A 21,820-nucleotide genomic window follows, 5' to 3' on the forward strand; every position below is an offset into this window, starting at 1 on the left:
TGGCATGTAGGGGGGCACAAATCAGGCCCCCCTATGCCACAAAAAAAATAAAAATAAAAACTTACCTGAACTTACCTTAATGTCCCTGGGATGGGTCCCTCCAGCCTTGGGTGTCCTCCTGGGGTGGGCAAGGGTGACAGGGGGGGTCCTTGGGGGCATGGGAGGGCACCTCTGGGCTCCTTCAGAGCCCACAGGTCCCTTAACGCCTGCCTTTTGCAGGCGCTAAAAAACGGCGCAAAAGCGTCCGTACGTATTTTTTTTTGACCCGCCCACTCCCGGGCGTGAATTTTGCCCGGGAGTATAAATCCGACGCACATACCTCGGTGTCGATTTTTTAGACGGGAACGCCTACCTTGCATATAATTAACGCAAAGTAGGTGTCCACGCTAAAAAATGACGCTAACTCCATGGACTTTGGCGCTAGACGCATTCTAACTCCAAAGTATAAATATGGAGTTAGTTTTGCGTCGGAATTGCGTAAAAAAAAACGACGCAATTCCGGTGCAAACGGAGTATAAATATGCCCCATAGTCACCCCATTGAATTCTTGCAAAAAAGAAATCCACATTCTCAAATCTGCATTCACACTGCATTCACACTGGCACGTAGCCTCACATGATTGTGAGGTAACACTACCCCACTGAGTGTAAAACTTAATCTTATACAAAAGCCCTTCCCACTCTCACCACCCTACAGGCAAAGTTCAAATGACCAATCAGAACCTGCACCTGCCTCAATTCCATCTTAGGTTTTTTCACTGCCTCTTCCACTAATGCAATGAGCATCCTCACTTTCTCCTTCGGCAAATGCACCTCCATCTTGTTACAGTACAACTCGATCCCCAAAAAATTATTACAAGTTGTAGGCCCTTCCATTTTGTCCTGCACTAACTGAAGTCCAAGACAATCCATGGCATCCTGAAAAGACTCCAAAGCTCTCTGGCATTCCCCTGAGCCAGCAGGATCAACCAAACAAAAAGAAATTATCCAAATAATGGGTCACATACTTAAAACCACTCTGTGATTGATAAAACCACTGCAAAAAAGAACTGAATGTTTCAAAAAGAGAACATGAGCAACCCATAAGGAACATCCTATCAACATAAATGTCATCCTCAAACTGTAACCCCAACAAAGACAAATCCTCCGGGTGAACCGGAATAAGTCTAAAAGCTGACTGAATGTCAGACTTTGCCATTTCCGCACAACAACCACAAACTCTCACCAGTGCAATTGCCTCATCAACCGACACATAAAGAACTATTGAATTCACCTGGGCAAAGAAATTGTTAATGGACACCACTAAAGGCCAAAAAAGGTGCTGTATCAGCCTAAACTCACCCTCTTGCTTCTTGGGCAGCAACCCAATGGTGAAATGGTCAAATATGGAATCAGCCAATAATCAAACCGACCCACAATTCTCCCCAACTCCTGCTCTTTTTTTAGCTTAGCCTGAACCACTTGTGATTGCTCCATTGCAGTCCATAAATTCCTTGCCCATCTCTGAACTTTAGGGCCCTGATAACAAAAAGGAAAACCTTCAGAAAAAAAACCAGAACAAACATTTTGCATCAAACTCCTGTGGATAAAATCAAATCCAGTAGTTCAGAATCTCCTCTTTAATAGGAGTAGGACCCTTTACCCACTACTTGGTGCATGTGGCCCCTGCCCCTATCCTTATCTCTGCCTGAGTTGCCTTGCCATCCCCACTGAATCCCCCAAAGCGCTGGAAAACTGGATGCCTTCCTCTGCAACTTGAGCAGACATGCCTAAATTTGCTTTGCTGTCTTCTACAAGAGCCGCTGTTAAATGACCAACATGCTCCATTCTGAGGCAATTGTCCTTTTGAAACATTCCCCACCCCATATTGGGTGGGGTGGCCCTGAAAGGGCTTGTATTGCAAAGGAAACCCACTAGCCATATGTACTATGGGAACATTCTTAGCTGTTCGAAGCCATTGCATCCACAACTCGTTGTCAATCTCACCCCACTGCTTTTCTGGAAAAATAGACAACCTTGCCCTAAACGTCTCACCATACCAAAACCAACCAAACCCCCATAACCCATTTGTGCTCTATGAACAATGTCCATGCCTTTAAACATTGCCACACACCTCTTTGGATAACGTTCACAATAAACACTAACGTATATTAGAAAAGCTGAAGTCCAATTTTCTATAGTGGTAGGTAGTTTAAGCCTACATCCTAACTTCCACTCTTCTTCTTTTGATCCTTCCTTAGCCTGAACCTCCCTGTGAAGCAGTTTAAATACATCCACAAATTTGCCCTTACAAATCGTGTACTTCATATTCTGAGTGAGATGTGCCCTCAAAGGCATCAACACTTCCATGTATGGTAATTTTGTGTTATTGACACATCCCCCAGCTACCTCACTTCCCAACTTACCTGCTTTAACCTGAGTTTTAACCTGAGTCTGACTACCCAGTTCAGAGACTGACTTACCTGAACCTTTAGTCATGTCTACTACATCAGACTTCGAACCATCACTCCCAACCTTTCCGTCACCCTAAACATCAATCTGAATACCCATGTCCCTTCCCCGGGATTTCAAACCCAAATTTCTTTTCACTACCAGGCTATTGCTAACCGCAACAGAAACACACTGAGGGGCATATCTATACTCTGTATGCGCCGGATCTGCGTAATTTTTTTACGCAAATCCAGCACAAACTTAACTCCATATTTATATTTTGGCGCTAGACATGTCTAGTGCCAAAATATTGGAGTCAAAGCCAGTTTTTGCCTGCAGAAACTACCTTGCGTCAATGAGAGGCAAAGTAGGCTTTCCCAGGCAAAAAATGACTCTAAGGCACTAGCGCCTTATTTATCCTCCCATGCAAAAATCACACACAGGAGAAGGAGGGCCTTAAATAATGGCGCTAAGCCTGCTTAGCACCATTATTTAACGCCTGGGTCAGGGCAGGCATTAGGGGACCTGTGGGCCATTTCCCATGGTCAGAGACCACCGGCACCCACACCTGGAGGACAGCTAAGGATGGGCTGACCCATCCCAGGTAAGTCCAGATAAGTATTTTTATTTTTTTGCATAGTGCCATAGGCGGGGCTATCTTGGGCCCCCCTACATGGCACTGTGCCCAACGGCCATGCCCAGGAGATTTAAGTCCCCCGGGCTGGACATTATGCTGGGGGGCATGACTTCTATCTTTACTTAGACAGGAGTCATGACCATGGGAGTTCTGCGTGGAAATATTGACGCTTATCAGGTTAGAGTCATTTTTTTTACGCTAACCTGACTAGCGCCATTCTTTCACGCACAACCTCCAGTTTCCCCTAAGCCTCCCCTACCCAGTCAGCATCGATAATTTTGACGCTAACTGGGCCTTACCGCCAGCTAGCGTCATAGCTTAAATATGACGCCCGGTTGGCATCCAGGAATGGCACTAGCCAGCGGTATACTTTTTGACGCAAACCTGCTCTCGCGCAGGTTTGGATCAAAAAGTATAAATCAGGGCCTGAGTAACCTCCCCACCCTCAACCAAATTTCCCCTCCTCTCACCTCTATGTATGTAGTCCACCAACGCTCTTGCCACCATTAAAGGCCATTCTGTCCCCCACCTTCTCCTCCTTCCTGTCCCTCTCTTGCACAATCTCACCCTCTTTCACTTCATCCTCTTCATCCTAATCCAAAACCTCCTCTTCAAATCCATAACTTTGCAAAAACTCTCAGTGCTCTGGCTGGTAGACAGCACTTCCATTATAACCTTCTTCTGTGACACGTAAACCGCTGCTCCAATTGATGTCCTCGATGTCAAGCGAGTTGCCCCAGATCTCACCATCACTTCGGTTTGGTGAACTGAAGGTGGCCAAACTCCCACCTGCCCCTGCCGGAGCGACGAAGCCTGCTCTTCTGACACACCCAGTGTAGAAAAACTGTCACACCCAGCCTGCAAACTAGCAGTCCTGGGCTGCCAAAAATCTAATCTGACCTGTGCCATACCTGGCGTACCACCTAAATCAGACTCCCCATACAACGTACCCCGCATGCCCAAACCTCCATCTTCATTAACACTCACGTGCCGACCTGATTGAAAAAGCATTTGATTAGTGAAGTCCCATTTCTGCACTTTTTTCAACATGGGACTAACGATTCTTGAAACAATCTGCATTAATCTGCCTTCTTGAACAATAAAAGACATATCCACAATCTTAATGCTTGTATTCTGCCTTAATAATTCTTTTTGTGGCTCCTCTTACTCATCAGATACCAAATTGATTGTTTCATGCTCAAGAAACACGGGCGTTGCCATCCTATTTGTCATTCCTAACAAACTCTCCTATAACGCATCTCCCATGCACTCTACGATTCTCTTTAAAGGGAGTTGGGCATGTTCTGCCATCTCCCTAGCAATGTCAGCAGCGCTCTGCGCATGCACGTCAAATTCACAGTCCCCCAAGCGGTGCACCTGAGGCACTGCATTCACCACCACCACACCTCCGCTCCGGCTGCCCCACTCACTGCTGTAATGACGTGCCTGATCTGCTTGCAAACGTCAAGCTACCTCTCTTCACCTGTGCCGCCTGACCAGTAAATATGACAAAACTTGAATGCCATCGCATTCGGGTGATGAGCGCACCTTCCTACCCGTAAATCTTTTCTGTTTAAATTTTTTTCTCTTGGAAAAGTGTGACGAGCTGCCACAACTTTTGACAATACTCTCCTCAGCTGTTTAATAACCCCTCCTGTAACAGATCCTCCCGTCCCTCATCCAGCAATATTTTTAAAGCCTGTACTACTGCACTAGGGGTAGTAGATTCTACCAGCGACGCCCGATCAGCCCGGGAGGAGCTGGGGAAGCCCTCACTCCCCCCAAGTTCCCATTGTCAGGCACCCCCAGCCCTTCCGGTTTACCTGATAAGATCGCAGGGGTGAAAGCTGGCAGCCAATGTACCTGCTCCGTGTGGTCTGACAGTTAATGTCAGTTACCTCAGGATGTAAGTCAGACTGCTTGCAATGAGGCTGGAAGAGTCAGCGGAGCATGTTCAATATTTCTGGGCAGCCCTCTTCATTCCTCACACAGGCGGATGTACACCCAACAATCGTGGCAACCAAAGATCACTGATTATCTGTGTTTTTCACCCTAGTGCCTCCCGGCGCAATGGAGTTCAATGTCAGGCAGCCATCATCGTCAGTGAGAAGCACATGCACCTTCATTGTCTCTTATTGGCAAGTCTCAGTCTCACACCCTCCTAACATTATTGATTAACCTACCCCCTGCGCCTGTAGGTGTGTCAATAACGTTTGTAGTACATGAGTTATTAAACTACTGTATGTCCAACAAACTAGTTTGTGAATAGATCCCTTTGTGTGTACCCTTTTTGGGGAAAACATGAGAGTCCAGGAGAAGAGGCGATGGAGCTAGCAGCACATAGTTGTGATTTGGTTTGTTCACTGTGCTAAAAGTGCACCTACTAGTTGACATAAACTAAAGAAAATAAATAAATCTTTATAACATGATGTAACGTGGTGTAACATAGCATTGGTTACTCTACCGTACTGTACCATCGCATATCGTCACCTCAATATGCTAAGACAAAAGAGGTCATGTATGCTGGACACAAGTCAGGATAACTAAATATAATGCATAGCTCAATTGGTCTCGACTCATAGGGTGTGAATTAACAAACTGCTCTTTTGAGTAACTGTACTACTTTTCACTATTCACAAACTTACACTTTTGTAGTAAGTCCAGCACTATACATGGCTAACCACCACATACTGAGCCACTTTACACTAGTCCATTCATAGTCTGGAAGAGGGGCAGTACAGGAGGTATCCCAGTGTAAAGAGAGACTTTAATTCCACCTTCCACCTCTCAGAACCCTGGAGCTCAGCTTAGTAGAAAAGGACCAGTGGATCAGTAGTAGTCTTCTCTCTAGACAGGGCCTCGAGACTTAACGCTGGGAAGATTGTATTCTGGTGTTGAAGTGGTTATAGTTCACATGTTCGTGGATTTCAATTGTCTTTGATGGTGGAAAAAAGTTCTCACAAAAAAATAATCGGATATTATTCCTAACAAAAAGCATTTTTTTGTTTTTTTCAGGTTGATTTTCCTGTATAGCTTCCTATAAATCCCTGAAAAACTTTGATGGTTTTTCTCCTGAAACATTTGAGATATTTCAGAAGTTTTCACCCATCTTTAAAAAAAAAAAAGAAAAAACACCTCCAACTTGTTGATAGTCTCTTTAGAATTATGTGCTGCAGAAGCTATGTTCAGCTGGCCTTGCAAGAATCAGCTGCTCACTGATGGTCACCTGCAGCAGAAGGGGAACCAACTTTCCACTTCTTCCTATGCCGATGTTGATGCAGCTATTTTGTTGCGTTCGGCCAAGAAAATGTGGCAACTCATGTTTCCTAAAGCCAAGTTCCGCAGCATTGCTCTTGGACTTTCAATGACAATAATTTGCCAAACGTCACAGCTACTCTGTCGTATCATCTAAGCCCATAAACGTGCACCATATTTTCCTACAGCCGTGTGATGATGACTATCTGTATCAGAGGTCCACGAGTGGTAACAATTAAAGATTTATAAGAACGAAAAGAGTCAACTTCCACTCTCACAGCCTAGATATCCCTTAAAATTACTCATTAGCTGGATCTTTGCCTTTTATGCTGTACAGTGCTCAGCTGCCATTCGGCTAAGCTCACACTATAATATATACTTAAATAAATGCATACTATGGAGAATGAGAGAGAATTAGTAAAATATATTTTGTTAAAATTATAATATTTTCAAATACTTAGATTTCCAAACCTAAATATTTCATGCAAAACATGTGATAAATCATTTTAATTTCTGTTGTTTTGACCTGCTCATTGATATTTTAGCTATGTCATGAACTACATATTTGCATAATTTCTGTGTCTAAGTGAAATCAATTTATCCTGCTTTCAGCTTCCCAGCAGGGGATCCATGTCTATGATCCTTGATTCCCACTACTTACAGACAGTACACTCGATACTGCTGTGGATTATGAATTTTAAAAAGATTTTCCAGCTTGTGGCTTGTTAATCAGGAATTAAGACTAGAAACTCTATAAAAAAGGAAAATTGGACAAAGATTGAAATCCATGAATTAATGTCTCAAGTGCAAGTGATAGTGTAATTGTGAATAAGAAGTGAATAATTTAAACACACATTATTGAGGCCTTTCCATGGAATTTCCCATTAAACAAATCAGAAGAGACAACACACAAGTCCACAGACAAGGATAATGAGGAGCAAAAAACGTTAAATTCAGCGGATATGCATTACCTATATAAATTACAGACGAAGGGGATGATTTATGAAAAGTGTCACTTACTTCACCTAAGGTTGGGTGGCTATAGGGGTTGGGTAGAGGGCCTGGCCACAGGCCAAGCTGTGCAGCCAACCACTGCCATGCACGGCGGAAGGCAATGCTCGGTGGTGGTTGGATTAACATATAGTAAAATTACTTTACGTTAAAAAACATGGAAATTCACTGGAAAAAAACAAAGGTTACACGGATGTTATAGGTAGGAAATAGAATTTAAAAACCTTAGAAAGTTACAGAAAAAAAACTGGTTATAAGAACATTGTAGTTAGGTTCTGAATTTACTCGTACAAAACCATAATAATTCAGCAGTTATCATTAGAGTTCTTTCAAGCAACTATAACTCGTGCCCTAAGGTAAATATAATTCGCTTTTTCGCCATGCACTGATAATTATCCCATATATTACAACACTCATGACAACTGCTATAACATTACTAAAATATAAATAAAACATTATCACTCAAATTATTGAAGAACAAACTTTTCATGGCTCGGGCACAAGTTAGCGTTACCTTAAGGCAAGAGTTATCGTTGCTTGAAAGAACTCTAACTATAACTGCTGAATTTCTATGGTTTTGTATGAATAAATTCAGAACCTAGCTATAACGTCCCTGCAACCTTTGTTTTTTCAGTGAAAAAAATTATATATATACATATATATATATATATATTTATTATAGGTTATATAAGGTTACAGGGATGTTATAGTTGGGAAATAGAATTAAACAAAAACATAGAAATCCACTTAAAAAAACATAGGTTACAGGGACATTACAGTTAGAGTCCAATTTTAAACGTATAAAACCATGGAAATTCACCTGTTGAAGTTATAGTTGGCTCAAGTATAACTCATGCCTTAAGGTAACTCTAACTCGTGTCCCTGCCATGCACTGTTTTTTCACCAAAAATGTTACTGCAAATATTTCATTGATATTTTCATTGATGTTGTCAACAATGTCATGAGTTCCGAAATGTGTTGGGTACTTAGCAGTGCATGGTGAGAGCGCGAGTTATAGTTACCTTAGGGCACGAGTTATAGATACTTGAGATAACTTTAGCAGGTGAACTGCTTGTCATTGTTTGCGACATCATCGGGGCCAGATATCTACAAATTTGGATTATTTTACATTTCTCAAAAACTACTGAATGGATTCACACCAAATAAGCAAAAGCATAATCTGTGAACTGAAAGCGAGCTTTCAGCTAAATTTGGTGTAATTGCGTCCAGCAGTTCGTGCTGTAGGTGTGTCTAAATATTCTATGGGAATTAACATGGAAAACACAACTTTTTTGCCCCCCCCTTTTTCTTGACCCCTGTTTGATGAATCAACCCAAAAATTGCTGTACGCAACAAGAATCACTCGGGCACTTTTTTGGAAAATTTCATGAAGATTCATGAAATGGTGCCAAAGATATAGGCCAGTCAAAAAACGTTTTTTATATGGAAACATGTTCCTAACTATAACACCGCAATATCTATCTATCTATCTATCTATCTATCTATCTATCTATCTATCTATCTATCTATCTATCTATCTATCTATCTATCTATCTAGCTATCTCTCTCTCTCTATGCATATATATATATATATATATATATATATATATATATATATATATATATATATATGAGAGAGCGTAGCTTATATAATCTATATTGGATTGAAGTTTACCCCACACGTAGAAATGACAGTCTCACAGTTGCAAAGCTGTTGCTTAGGGAACTAATACTCTGGTTCGGTTTTCCGGTCTCTTTAGAATCAGATAGGGGCAGACATTTTGACAATGAGGTGATTAAGCTTTTGTGTGCTGCATTGGACATTGAACAAAAGCTGCATTGTAGTTACCGCCCTGAAGTAGCAGGACTAGTAGAACAGATGAATGGTACCTTGAAGTCGAGAATAGCAAGAATGTGCGCAGCCACCAATATGAAATGGCCAGATGCATTACCTTTAGGTCTGAAGTCAATGAGAAACACACCTGATACGAAGACAGGACTATCACCCCACGAGATCCTTATGGGTAGAGCTATGAGGCTGCCCGCAGTACCCGCAAATACTCTTGTGAATATCACGGATGATATGGTGTTGGACTACTGCAAAGGTTTGGCTGATGTGGTTCGCTCTTTTTCCCACCAGGTTGAAGCCAACACATTGCCACCGATCAGTGATCCAGGTCACACCCTGCAAACCGGTGACTGGGTGGTTGTCAAGAAGCACGTGAGAAAGTCGTGTTTGGAGCCGCACTGGAAGGGGCCATATCAAGTAATACTGACAACAACCACTGCTGTGAAATGTGCAGGCGTCCCAAACTGGATACATGCTAGTCACACAAAGAAGGTAACATGCCTGACTGATGAGGAACTTGACGTTTCTGACTCAGCAGTTCCAGAGAAGGAAGTCTCAGGGCCAGAAAACAGCCAAGGGGGAACTGAGACTGCAGGAGGCCCACTGAGAACAGCCTAGTCCCTCAAACAGTAAACGAGTTTGAGAGAGGTGACATTGAGCCTATCTCAGTAGAGGCAGCAGGAGAACTAAATCAAGGAGAGGTTCTCCCAGAAGTAGACGGACACGGGTTAGAGCTTGAACCTGTTACAGACCCAGAAGAAGAAGGAGCGGAAATAGTAGAGAGAGATCAAAACACACCGGCATCCCCTGAGCCAGTTGCAGGTCCGTCAAGAGAAAACACCATAGCACAAGAGGAGGGTGCTGTTCAGCGTCCTGAAAAGACAGGCAGGAAGAAGATGCATCAAAGTGATAACTGGCCAAAGAAGTAGGCTGCGAAAGAAAAGGTCGTACCAGGTGAAACAATAACAGAAGAAACTGATACATCCCGGGTAGAGGATCTAAGTGAAGGAGAAATGCAAAGTGAACGAAGGTTGAAAAGAAAAAGAACTGCAAATAGAATGTACGCAGGTCCTGAATGGGCATATGCAAAAACATCTGAATGGCAACAAGAATTCTTAGTGTTCTGTTTTGATAGAGAAGTACCAGGCCAATACTATGGTACCTGAAATCAATCAGAGAAAAAGACTGTGTTAAATCTGAAATTGAAAAAGAAAACTTGAAAGCTGAAAAGCTGAGAAAGAGACTAATAAATTACCGGATGTGACACTAATAACCTGAATTGACTTTGAAACCCAATTATGACAAGCTGCTAACCTGATTTGACAAAAAGGGTCCTGGAGTGAGTGAAACACTGTAAATACACGCAGAGAAAGAGAGAGACTTTTGCATAAAGAAAAAAAAAAAGAGCTTTTATATTGTCCTCAAGTTGATTATTTTCTTTGAGTTATTCTGCTATCTGATTCTTTACAAACCATGGCTCATAGTAGGGGTAGTAGCTAAAAGTGTAAAGTATGTGGTTGGCTAAGCCTTATATTAGTTATTGTGCATGCAATAATAATTGTAGGTGTGATTGTGGGAATGCCGTGGTTGGATAAAAAAGTGACTAACAATGCTTCAAAACCTGAGACTACAACACTAACACCGTGGGAAAGGTTTGAGCAAGATACAAAACACTTGCATGAGGGAACTAACTGAAAAGGGGAACTCTCCACTAACGTCTTCTATCGCTTGCTCAATGAGTATGTTGAGACCATGGATGCGGAAAACTGTTATGTGTGTACAAAGATTCCTTCATCCGTACAAGAAGGGGTCACTTATCATAGTCTCCCACTAACCTACGGGATAAGTTGTAGTTTGCTACTAACAAGATTCTATGATCAAGAGCATGTGCAATACTTCTATTCAAATTTAGATGTGGTGTTTTCTTTTGTGCCAGTGATTGAGTTTCAGAACAAATTAGCTAAGGAGCAAAGTATAAAGATAGTTAGAGGTTTCTTTGAACCGACACTTACATTTGGGACAGCTTATGCACATCTCAACAATCTGACTTGGTTATTAACACCTGTAGAGAAAAGCTTCTTAGATCACACTGATAATAGATGCAAAGCATTAAAAGAAAGATTAGAAAAAGGGCTAGAAAAATGTACATATGCAAATGATTATGCTTATACTGCAATAAAGACGCAAGGCAAATTAGCTATAAATGCATTACATGTAGGAAGGCTTTGTATATATAGGCCGAAATCTGGACATGACACTTTATTTGTGGGAACGAGTGAATGCAGGCATGTGTTTTTGTTTCATAGTAAATGAACATTCATGTTAAATGGACAGGATCCAGCGATCCCTGGGATCTATTATATATGTGGACTTAATGCTTATTGCCGTCTCCCTAAGGGATGGTATGGGACATGTTATTTGGGGATAGTTTTCCCAAAGATCTGCCAGATTGATGACTTAAAGCAAATACCTAAAACATCTGAATTACAACATGCTACACAAAAACGAGAGACAGCGGCTGCTGTCGTTGGTGACATATTTGGAGCCATAATTCCTTCAGTAGGGGTTATTCTAAACTCCATAAAGATTTGAAAGTTGTCTACTATTGTGGATAACATGCTGACAAATTTTACAGGGGCTATACTCCTGATGGATACTGAACTTGCTGCGGAAAGAGCTATGACTCTTCAAAATCGGCTTGCTTTAGACATTCTTTTAGCAAAGAGCGGCGGAGTCTGCAAGATGCTCAACAAACGTCATTGTTGCTCATATATACCTGACAATAGTAAAAAGATTAGATGTATGCTTACTAACCTAACTAGAGATAGCACAGATTTGAAGGATTTGAAGGAACCAGGAGTGTGGGAGAAAGTGGGAAAAGGAATTGCCAGAGTAGGGAGCTGGTTTAGCAACATTTGGAATGGGGTCCTTGCAAAAATACTAGGGGTCTATTAATTGTTCTGGCCTGTTTATTAGGTTGGTGGGGAGCATGCAAAATTAATGACAAAATTAGGAGAAATTGGACAAAAAGAAATAAAAAGAATGAGGAAAGTGAAAGGGAATAAATGTTTAATGAAATTTGGGAAAGTTCACACAAAGGACAGGATGTTGAAATGCGCATTATGCGTAAAGTGAAAAATTAAAATGAAAGCTCGAAAAGGGAAAGGTTTGTGTGATGACGAACGTCATCAGAGGAGGGACGGAGAGAGCGTAGCTTATATAATCTATATTAACATGAAATGTTCATGAATTAATGTGTGATAATGCCACAGAGAAGCTGTAATAGTAAAATTTTGCTTAAACGTGCCCTCGAAATGTGACCCCTGGGAGTGGCCACCAATGTATACGTAGACTAATAATGATGACTAAAATGTTTATAAATTGTTATATCGAATAAGTTCTATACTAACTATTAATGATTGTGTTATTGAATCTGTGCTGAAATCCTTGTAGGCCTTAAGTTAGCATGAGCCGAAGCTTAGCTGCTTGGCTCTCATATTAAATGTATTTTTCCTATCCTGCATTGTGCTGACTCGCAAAAGGACATGACCCTTTGTTTTCTTCAAACTAGAAGCTGAATGTAACCATAGTAGATCTGTTCTCAAGAATTCTTCATTGCTTGTAGAAATTATTAAAACAAAATGCAACAGTGTAGATTAATGTTATGTACAAGGTCATTCAAACCGGTAAAGACAATGGAGCTACTGACCAAAAGATGTGCAAAGAATTACAGAAGGATGAAATCATACTGGACGTGCTACCTCTGAAGACGTCAATCATGAAGACCAATAAGAAGCTTGTAAAATAATATGGGGTGAAAGCTTAATGACCTAATGCATTTTCTGATAGCTTAAAGATAGTGGGGTATAACAAATGTCCAATAGAATTTTAGGGGAATGTACAACGAAAAAGGGATAAAAACCCATGCACGGGGAGACATTGGGAATTAGGTAGGGAATGCTATTGATTTTATCCAGAAACTTTGTCACTCTGTTTGGTGACTTATTGGTTTGCTTAAAACCATCCTCGTCCTCAGATTTGCCCATTTTACACTTTACCTCCTTATGAGGGAAGTGCCCATTTTGCCCCGGAGCTGAGTTCTGACTGATGGCGATTTGACTGATGTCCTGAAGACTAAGACTGAACCTGTGCGCTGACCTAAACTTTGGAGGGCAATTATGACAACGCATTTGTGATTTGTCTGTTTGCTTTTCCTTTCTAGGTACCAACTGCTTACTTTTGATAGGGACCATAGTTTGATGTTTTCCAAATTGGTGTTCTAAAATTGTTTTGCATGAAGCCCAACATGCTAATGCTAATCAGCGGTTAGGACAGGTGTTCACTAAACTGACGCAAATAGACAAACAACCGAAACTATGCTTTGTTGAACTGACGCGTTATTAACACTCTGCTAAATTAATCTGTGTTTACGCCGTGTTATGTTTTGATGTTTGTGATTCTCGCCTTAATGAAATCTTATCAAAGTTGCCATATCGTGACTATGCTATTATGTTTCTTGGTTTTGAGATTAACGCATCTTCTTTTAGAATTGTAATCAATAGGGAATAAAACTTCATAAAATTCTATTAAACTGGTGTGGTTATTCCTGACTGCAAGGTCATGGTAGTGTCTTGAATTAATTGATGACTTTGACTAAAGTGAAATGTATTGTTGTGATAAATATTGATGACATTATTGATGTATTGATTGACATATTGATTAGCTATCTCGTTCTAAGGTGTCTCTCAACTGGGTCAAAAGATTCATTGGCCTGTAACGAGTCCTGATGTGTAATAAATTATCATAAAGGGACGAGTTAACATATATATATATATATATATATATATATATATATATATATATTTATATTTATATGTATAGATAGATATAGATATATCTGTCTCTCTCTCTCTCGCTCTCTCTCTCTCTATGTGTATATATATATATATATATATATATATACATCTATATATATTTATATATATATTCACCAAAAACACCCCACTTATCGAGGCTCAATTGCGACGGTCTCGATATGGGATCGGGAATCCCATTAATATATTATCAAAATTTCTCACCCATCAGGACAGAAAATCAAGACACAAAACGGACAGTTCCAAAATATATTGAAAGAACAAAATGGTCCTCCTCCCAACGCGTTTCGGCCGTAGCCTTGTTCACGGATGTGCGTGGTGGGGGGGGCTGAGTTATAGTTACCTTAGAGTGCGAGTTATAGTTACTTTCTGTGGTTTTGTGCAAGCAAATTCAGAACCTAACTATAATGTCCATGTAAACTATGTTTCTTTCATTATATATATACACACACAAATATATATACACACACCTATATGCATATATATGGTGGTCGCCAGTAGGTAGTTATGGTTAGAACCTTGGCCCATATTTGTACTTTTTGATGCAAACCAGCACCGGCGCTGGTTTGCATCAAAAATGTTAACGCCGGCTGACGCCATTTCATTGCCCCACCCGGGAGTCAAATTTATACTTGGATGCACGGCGGCGCAAACCACTGGTGAGAGTCTTTTTTTTTTCCACAAACCAATGCGCCACGTTGTAAAGAAAAATGACGTTAACACGGCAAAAATTACTTTGATCCGGTTTACGATGTCGCAAACCGGATACGCACCATTTTTTGACGCAATAGCATCAAAAAGCAGCGCAAACACTGCAAAATGTGCAAAGGAGCCCCAAAATGGATTCCAGAAGCTATGGTAGACCCCAGGAAGATGACAACCGACCAGGAACCAGCCAGGAGGACACACACAAGACCATGAGAGGGAAAAGAAGAAAAGGAAGTGTCGGTTCAGTGCAGAGGAGCAAGAAATACTGGTGCAAGAGGTGATGGAACACCAGCACCAATTTTTTTTCACCTCTAAATTGCCAATTGGTAGGAGAGAGGCAATTCGGCAACACATTCTCGATAAGATCAACAGTGTGGCAGAAGTACGAAGAACAGTGACCAAGTGCAAGAAACGCTGGCATGACTGCAAGCGCAGGACCAAGGAAAAAATGGCAAGGAACAGGAAGGCAGCACTGCAGACTAGAGGTGGGAGTCCAGCACTGCAGGAGGCCCTGGACCACATGGAGGAGATGGTGGCTGCCATCATCCCTGAGGAGATCGTCACTACCAGGAAACAACACAGATGCAGGGTAAGTCGCATGGGGAATTGAAATGCCTAATTGTTAACTGCAAGCAGGGGGGTACATGCCTACTACACAATGAATGTCAGTCAGCATGATAATCAGGTAGTGGAGAGGGCAAAGGGGCACGGCACGGGGGCATGGGATACTGCTGGGCAGTCCTAGGGCACCTCACAACACTACACCAACCTTTGCATGTGGGTATGCTGCCATGCCAAGGATGTTGGAAAAGCAAAGGCAGTCCAGGAGGCTCGGGTACAAAGTAAAACTGGCAGCCTGTCACACGACAGCTGGTATTCTTGGTACATGAAGTAGGGCACAATGAACAGTCTCAGGCCATATCCACAAGTGGAATTTAACATTGACAACAGTTGCCACTACCACCACCTCTGCGCATGCAGAACAAGTAGCTTATGGCAGTTACGTGCCCATGGATCAAACACACCCAAATTAGAGGGTTCAGGATGACAATATTATCAATCCTCTGTAATCAATAAAAATGTGCTAATCCTGTCAAATGGTCATGTCCATAGTCGCTACAAAGATCAGCCATTGTCATAAACATTATGAGGTACACAGCAGTAATGTCATACACATGCTGCACATGTCAGGGTCTACCACCTGCCTGGGTCACAATAGCTGCAATGCCACCATGCAACATCATTGAGGGGGAGGGCATATGTTTCCGGCTAGTGAAGCACACCCGCGCAGTCAGAAGAGGAAATGGAACACTGCTAAGACCATCAGTGCAATCCAATGTAGCAAACATTCCCCAACATCAACATTACACACTACCAATGCTGACACCTGTATTGAGCCATGCCAATGCTATACATAGTATATGCTAGGTCTCAGCAACATATAGCTGGATGTGAAATATCTGAGACTGGGTCACTTCCAGATTGTTAAAAGTGGTGCAAGTGCCATCAGAACACTCACAGCCAGTGCAAGCCCACATCATGATGATGGAAGTAGACACAGGGTTGAGTTGTACAAGAAGGTGTCAACACACAATTTGGGCAGAACCTACACCTAGAGGATGTGATGCAGATAATTCCCCAAACTGCCCACACTACAGGTGGGGCATAGGCCTGGGAGAATGCTAATCTTAATGACAGGAACAATGAACAGGAACCAAGATCACAATGTGCAACTAATAGCAAGTCAGGCACGTCACATTAGAAATGCCACATCACAGACACACTAATTGTACACTATCTCATTGCAGAGGGCGATGGCTCTCCTGTGGATATGCCTGTCCTGGACTTCTCTGATGACATGGATGACGAGCTGATAAACATCAGCCAGCAGACCCTGCAAGATGTCCTCTGAACCCTCCAGACCCCACCTTCAGTCGCAAGGAGGAGCACAAAATTAACAGCCATCACAGAGGAGCCACCCACCACCCCAATTGTAAGACCTGCCAGTTCCAACCCAGCTGAGGACTCTGATGACACTGGCACCAGCTTTGAGAGGACTGTAGTTGGAGTACAGCAGGAGCTGGCCAAGGAGGTGCAGATGGGGATGCAAAATATGGCAGCCAGCCTAGAGGGGGTGCGTTTGTGCATGATGTCATCTGCTGAACAGGCAGCAGCCATGCAAGGGCGAACGTCTATCCTGCAAGAACTCCAACAAAGTGTGAAAGAAATCAGTACAGCAGTAAGGGAGTGGACACAACACCTGGCATCCAAAAGCTTTCAACGCATGCACAAATGCAATCTTGACCCCCTCAGGGCCGACCTGGCTGCCTACCACAGTGATGTAGCTGCTATCCTTCAGAACCAGCAGCTCCTCCTTGCTGCAGTACTGCCCCTAATAGCCCCACAGGTGGCAGCTACCGGGATTTCTGACTCCACATCTTCAAACACTGAAGTGTGTGTTGCCCGTTCAAACCCACCACCACCAAGGGCAGAGGAGATGACACACACATCAGAAGATGAAGTCGTGGAACAGATCATCTTCACCCGTAAGAGTACCCAGTAGCACTAGTCCGTGCCAAATGGGCACTTATTACCAAGGTCCTGTGCTTCATAACATGCCAGTCTTGCAACAGCTGCTCACAAGCCCTGTTCTCCAGCCCACTGCTTACCTTGACACTATGCTCTGTGATTGTTTCTCACTACCTCATTGTCAATTCATGTTCCTCTGCACTGTATGCCACTTCACCCCAGCATGTCCAATAACATGTCCTTTTGCACTTTTGTAGTATCACAATAGAAAGCGTCACACTAATGGACTCACAATCCTGGGTTATGTAAATATTGCACTAGAGCACTTTAAAATATATAGCACTTACACAACCACTTTGTCTTTGTGTAATGTGACACATCAGCCGTGAGGGAGATTAGTGATGTTTGCCTCATGTCAATGCCCATAGAATGTCAATACAACTGCCTTGAAAGATTGTGGGCTGATAACTATGCACTGGGGTCTGGATTGTACCATCATCTGCCCTTCTTGAGGGTTATTTCTGAAGTAAATAGACAAATTACAGTATAATGCTGTGTTGGACAGAAAAAGTCTACTTTAAGGGATGTCTAAGCAGAAAATCAATGTCTGCAAATTTTTCTTCTAGACAATCTTTAGGTATGTGACATTTGACTCTAAAATTTCATCACACACATACACCATACAGCAGGAATGGATGTGTACGAGTGTACGGACAAATAAGTAACCTGGCAGTTCAATGTAAGAAATGATAGGTGTGAGTCATGTATACTATACTACATAAGATTTCCCCATCACTCACTTTATCAGGCTTCACATCAGGCTGCAGGCAGACGTACCACAGTGTCCTCAATACAAAATATTGTCTCAAAGTATGACAGATTTAAAACATACATCCAAACTTAACAACACATTGGGAACCATAGGAACCTTGAGTGGTGGGTGCAATAGATGGCAGATGCATAGAGAAGTAGCTTTGGTGTAGCTGCCAATGTGACAGCTCAATTGGGATTTGGATGTAGGATGGCACACAAATACAAATACTGAATTGACATTGTACAACCATGCCAAGTCCCTGATCCCCAAGCATATGACACATACTGTAAAGGAGTACCTAAGTATTTATTTAACTGTAAAAATAGGATGCTAAAACTAGGGGAAACACCTTAACTAAATTAACCTTTCCAAACTACACATTACCCACAACTGGCCCTAACTACCCTAAGCTAAACTTACTTATCACATTTAACTAAACACTCTTAACATCAACCTCCCACCCCCTTATATGTCGGGACACATGGAGGACAACATATACTAAACTAAACACTTACTATCTTATCCTAAACAATTATATATTTATTTTTTTATTTTTATTTTAATACACAAAAACCCCAACATCATCCACCACCCACCAACCCACAAAAAATACACATGTAAAAATATCATACCCTTCACCCCCAACCCACTTATACTAACTAAACTAACATCATATTCTGACCTAACACTAAGGCCCATATTTATACTTTTTGATGCACAACTGCGCCAACGCAGTTGTGCGTCAAAAATTTATAACGCCGGCTAACGCCATTCCAAAGCGCCATGCGGGCACCTTATTTATTGAATGACGTTAGCCGGCGCAGCTGACTGGTGTGCGTAAAAAAAAATGACTCACACCAGGCAGCGCCGGCATAGGGGAAAATAGAGCTTGGTAGTCAAAAAATGGGGCAAGTCAGGTCTGAGGCAAAATTTTGGCCTCAACCCGATTTGCGCCATTTTTTTTTATGCCCAACCCCCATTGAAATGACTCCTGTTTTAGCAAAGACAGGAGTCATGCCCCCTTGCCCAATGGCCATGCCCAGGGGACTTATGTCCCCTGGGCATGGTCATTGGGCATAGTGGCATGTAGGGGGCCACAAATCAGGCCCCCCATGCCACAAAAAAAATATGAAAAAAAATACTTACCTGAACTTACCTTAACTTCCCTGGGATGGGTCCTCCATCCTTGGGTGTCCTCCTGCGGTGGGCAAGGGTGGCAGGGGGTGTCCCTGGGGACATGGGAGGGCACCTCTGGGCTCCTTCTGAGCCCACAAGTCCCTTAACGCCTGCCCTGACCCAGGTGTTTTTTAAGGCCTGCCCCCTCCTGTGCGTCAAAATGACCACACAGAATAAATATGGGGCACAGGCCTTAAAGTCATTTTTTGGAAGGGAACGCCTACCTTGCATATAATTAACGCAAGGCTGGTTCCCCCTTCTAAAAAATGACGCACATGGTGGAACTTTGACGCCCGCGGGGTCGGACGTCAAAGTATAAATATGGGGCAGTGTTTGCGCCGATTGTGTGTCAAAAATTTTGACGCACATTCGGCGCAAAGAGAGTATAAATATGCCCCTAAGCCTCCCAAACCCACTAAATATAAGAACCAGGAAAGAGGAGGGAGGGTAGGGAATCATGGCAGAGGGTCCAACAGTTACAAGTTTGCCCTCTGCAGGATCTTCTTTATCCCACGCACTCTCCTGTTGATCTGGGACACCTCCTGCTGCAAGCCTGCCCAGTCTGCGCAACATCCGTTGCATGTCACTTTGCATGTTACAAAATTCTACATTGTCAATGACTGCAGCAGGGGTGGTCTGTGTGCCAGTTTTGGAGGGTTGTGCAGTTGCTGGTGCCATGCTTGGAGGGGGAGGTGCAGGGGCTGCTGTCAGTGGTCCAGGAGCGGAGGATGTTGACGGACCTGCAGTGGTGGCTGTCCTAAATGGTGCCACCTGGGTCAGAGTGGTGGTGCTGGTGGTGGCGGCTGTTGTGGACAGGGATGGGCCTCCTTGGACAAATGCCCTCCACACCCCTGTGGCTCTCTCATGGCGATAACGCCATGCCATGTGGCAGAACCCAGACTCAACATCCAGAATGTGGTGGTAATGCATCACCCTTCTCTGGAATTCACGGATCTGATTGCATCCATTTTGGCTGCTGTTAAAAAAGAGAAAGCCAACCATTAGTTACATCATTGTGTGATACAGCTACTGATGATATTAAAAAAATACATCATTATTATCTTAAACAGGCCAAATCACAGTACAGATCACAGATTCTCCCTGAGGAAGTACATGCCAACGCAGCCCACACATGTCCTATCTAACTGCACAGCAATGCTCAAAAAGCTGTGTACCTACTTAAATGATCTAAGCATCATTGTTCTGACATTAGTCACATAACAAATGCTTCAAGTCCTCCACATGTGACAGGCCAACTAATGACTATCTTCTGGATGACAATCAAGGGCCACAAGATCTGTGATTTGTAAATGGAATTGCTGGGATGGTATGTGGTTGCTAATCATGAGTGGGTACCCTATGTTGGAACAAATTAATTTCAGATTTACATGTCTGTGTACTACACCTGGATTCTCACACCTAGGTACATATTTTTCATAACCCTAAGCCTGTGCTTTGGGGGGGATGGGCAAGCAACAAATACTTTCAAACATCGAGGACAGCCAAGAAGCTTTGGACAGCTGTCCATGGGTTTAGTCAGTCCACCACAGGTAAGGAGGGTGTCCAACTAGGATAGACACAAACATTGTAGAATCCCATCCTAATTGCGGACATTTGTCAACATCATTTGATACCACCAATACCTGTCCTACAACAAGCACATAGATGCAAGCCCCCATCTGGGCATGAGCTGCATGCACACCTCTGACATTGTACTCAGGTGCCACATAAAAGTAGCACAACATGTGGAGCTAGATGCTGCTAGGAATTCAAACATACAGTCTAACATGTTCATTAGTGAACAGGGAGGCCAAGGTCTGTGGGTAATACTTCGGCATCCCTACTCTGTGTGAGTCCGGGTATGACTTGCTGAATAATTCATGAAAATGACTCTCTCCAAATATTTCATTACAAGAAATATAACAACAAATGTCACCCTATTCACATGGCCATGCCTACAGGGCTGCACTACAATCCCAAAATATGACTCTACGCCACTGATTGTCCAACTCAAATATGGAAAAACAAATCAAACTCCAGTCAAGTCACATATAAAATCATGTGCCAGCACATCATACCTTGCTATGTGTGCAGCACACAGGAGTCAATCACACAACAGCTGCAAACACAACACAGGACTGAAATATCAACACTTACTGGATATGTCTGGGTCCGCAAATCGAGCCAGTTCTCCAATTGTGTAGGGGGCAGGTCCACCTGTAAAGCATGGAAGGGTGAAATGTGCTCAATGTCTGTGCATTGTACAACACTTTGAAGAAAACATTACTGTGTGTGACATTATATCTGAAAGTCCAGCCCCTCAGGCATGATAACACTCCAACATACATACCACTTCAAACATGTATAGACCTTGTCACTCCAGTGAGTGATACAAACACATATGCACACATGCAGTGGCCCTAACTATCATGTGGTGACAAACATGATTCATCAATTGGTTGCAGATTCATTTATAGAGTGTACTCCATTTCTTCATTTGTTGTTATGAAAGACATGCAAAGCCACATTCCTGGTGCA

Source organism: Pleurodeles waltl, chromosome 3_1 (genome assembly GCF_031143425.1).
Source record: "Pleurodeles waltl isolate 20211129_DDA chromosome 3_1, aPleWal1.hap1.20221129, whole genome shotgun sequence".
Classification (NCBI taxonomy): domain Eukaryota; kingdom Metazoa; phylum Chordata; class Amphibia; order Caudata; family Salamandridae; genus Pleurodeles; species Pleurodeles waltl.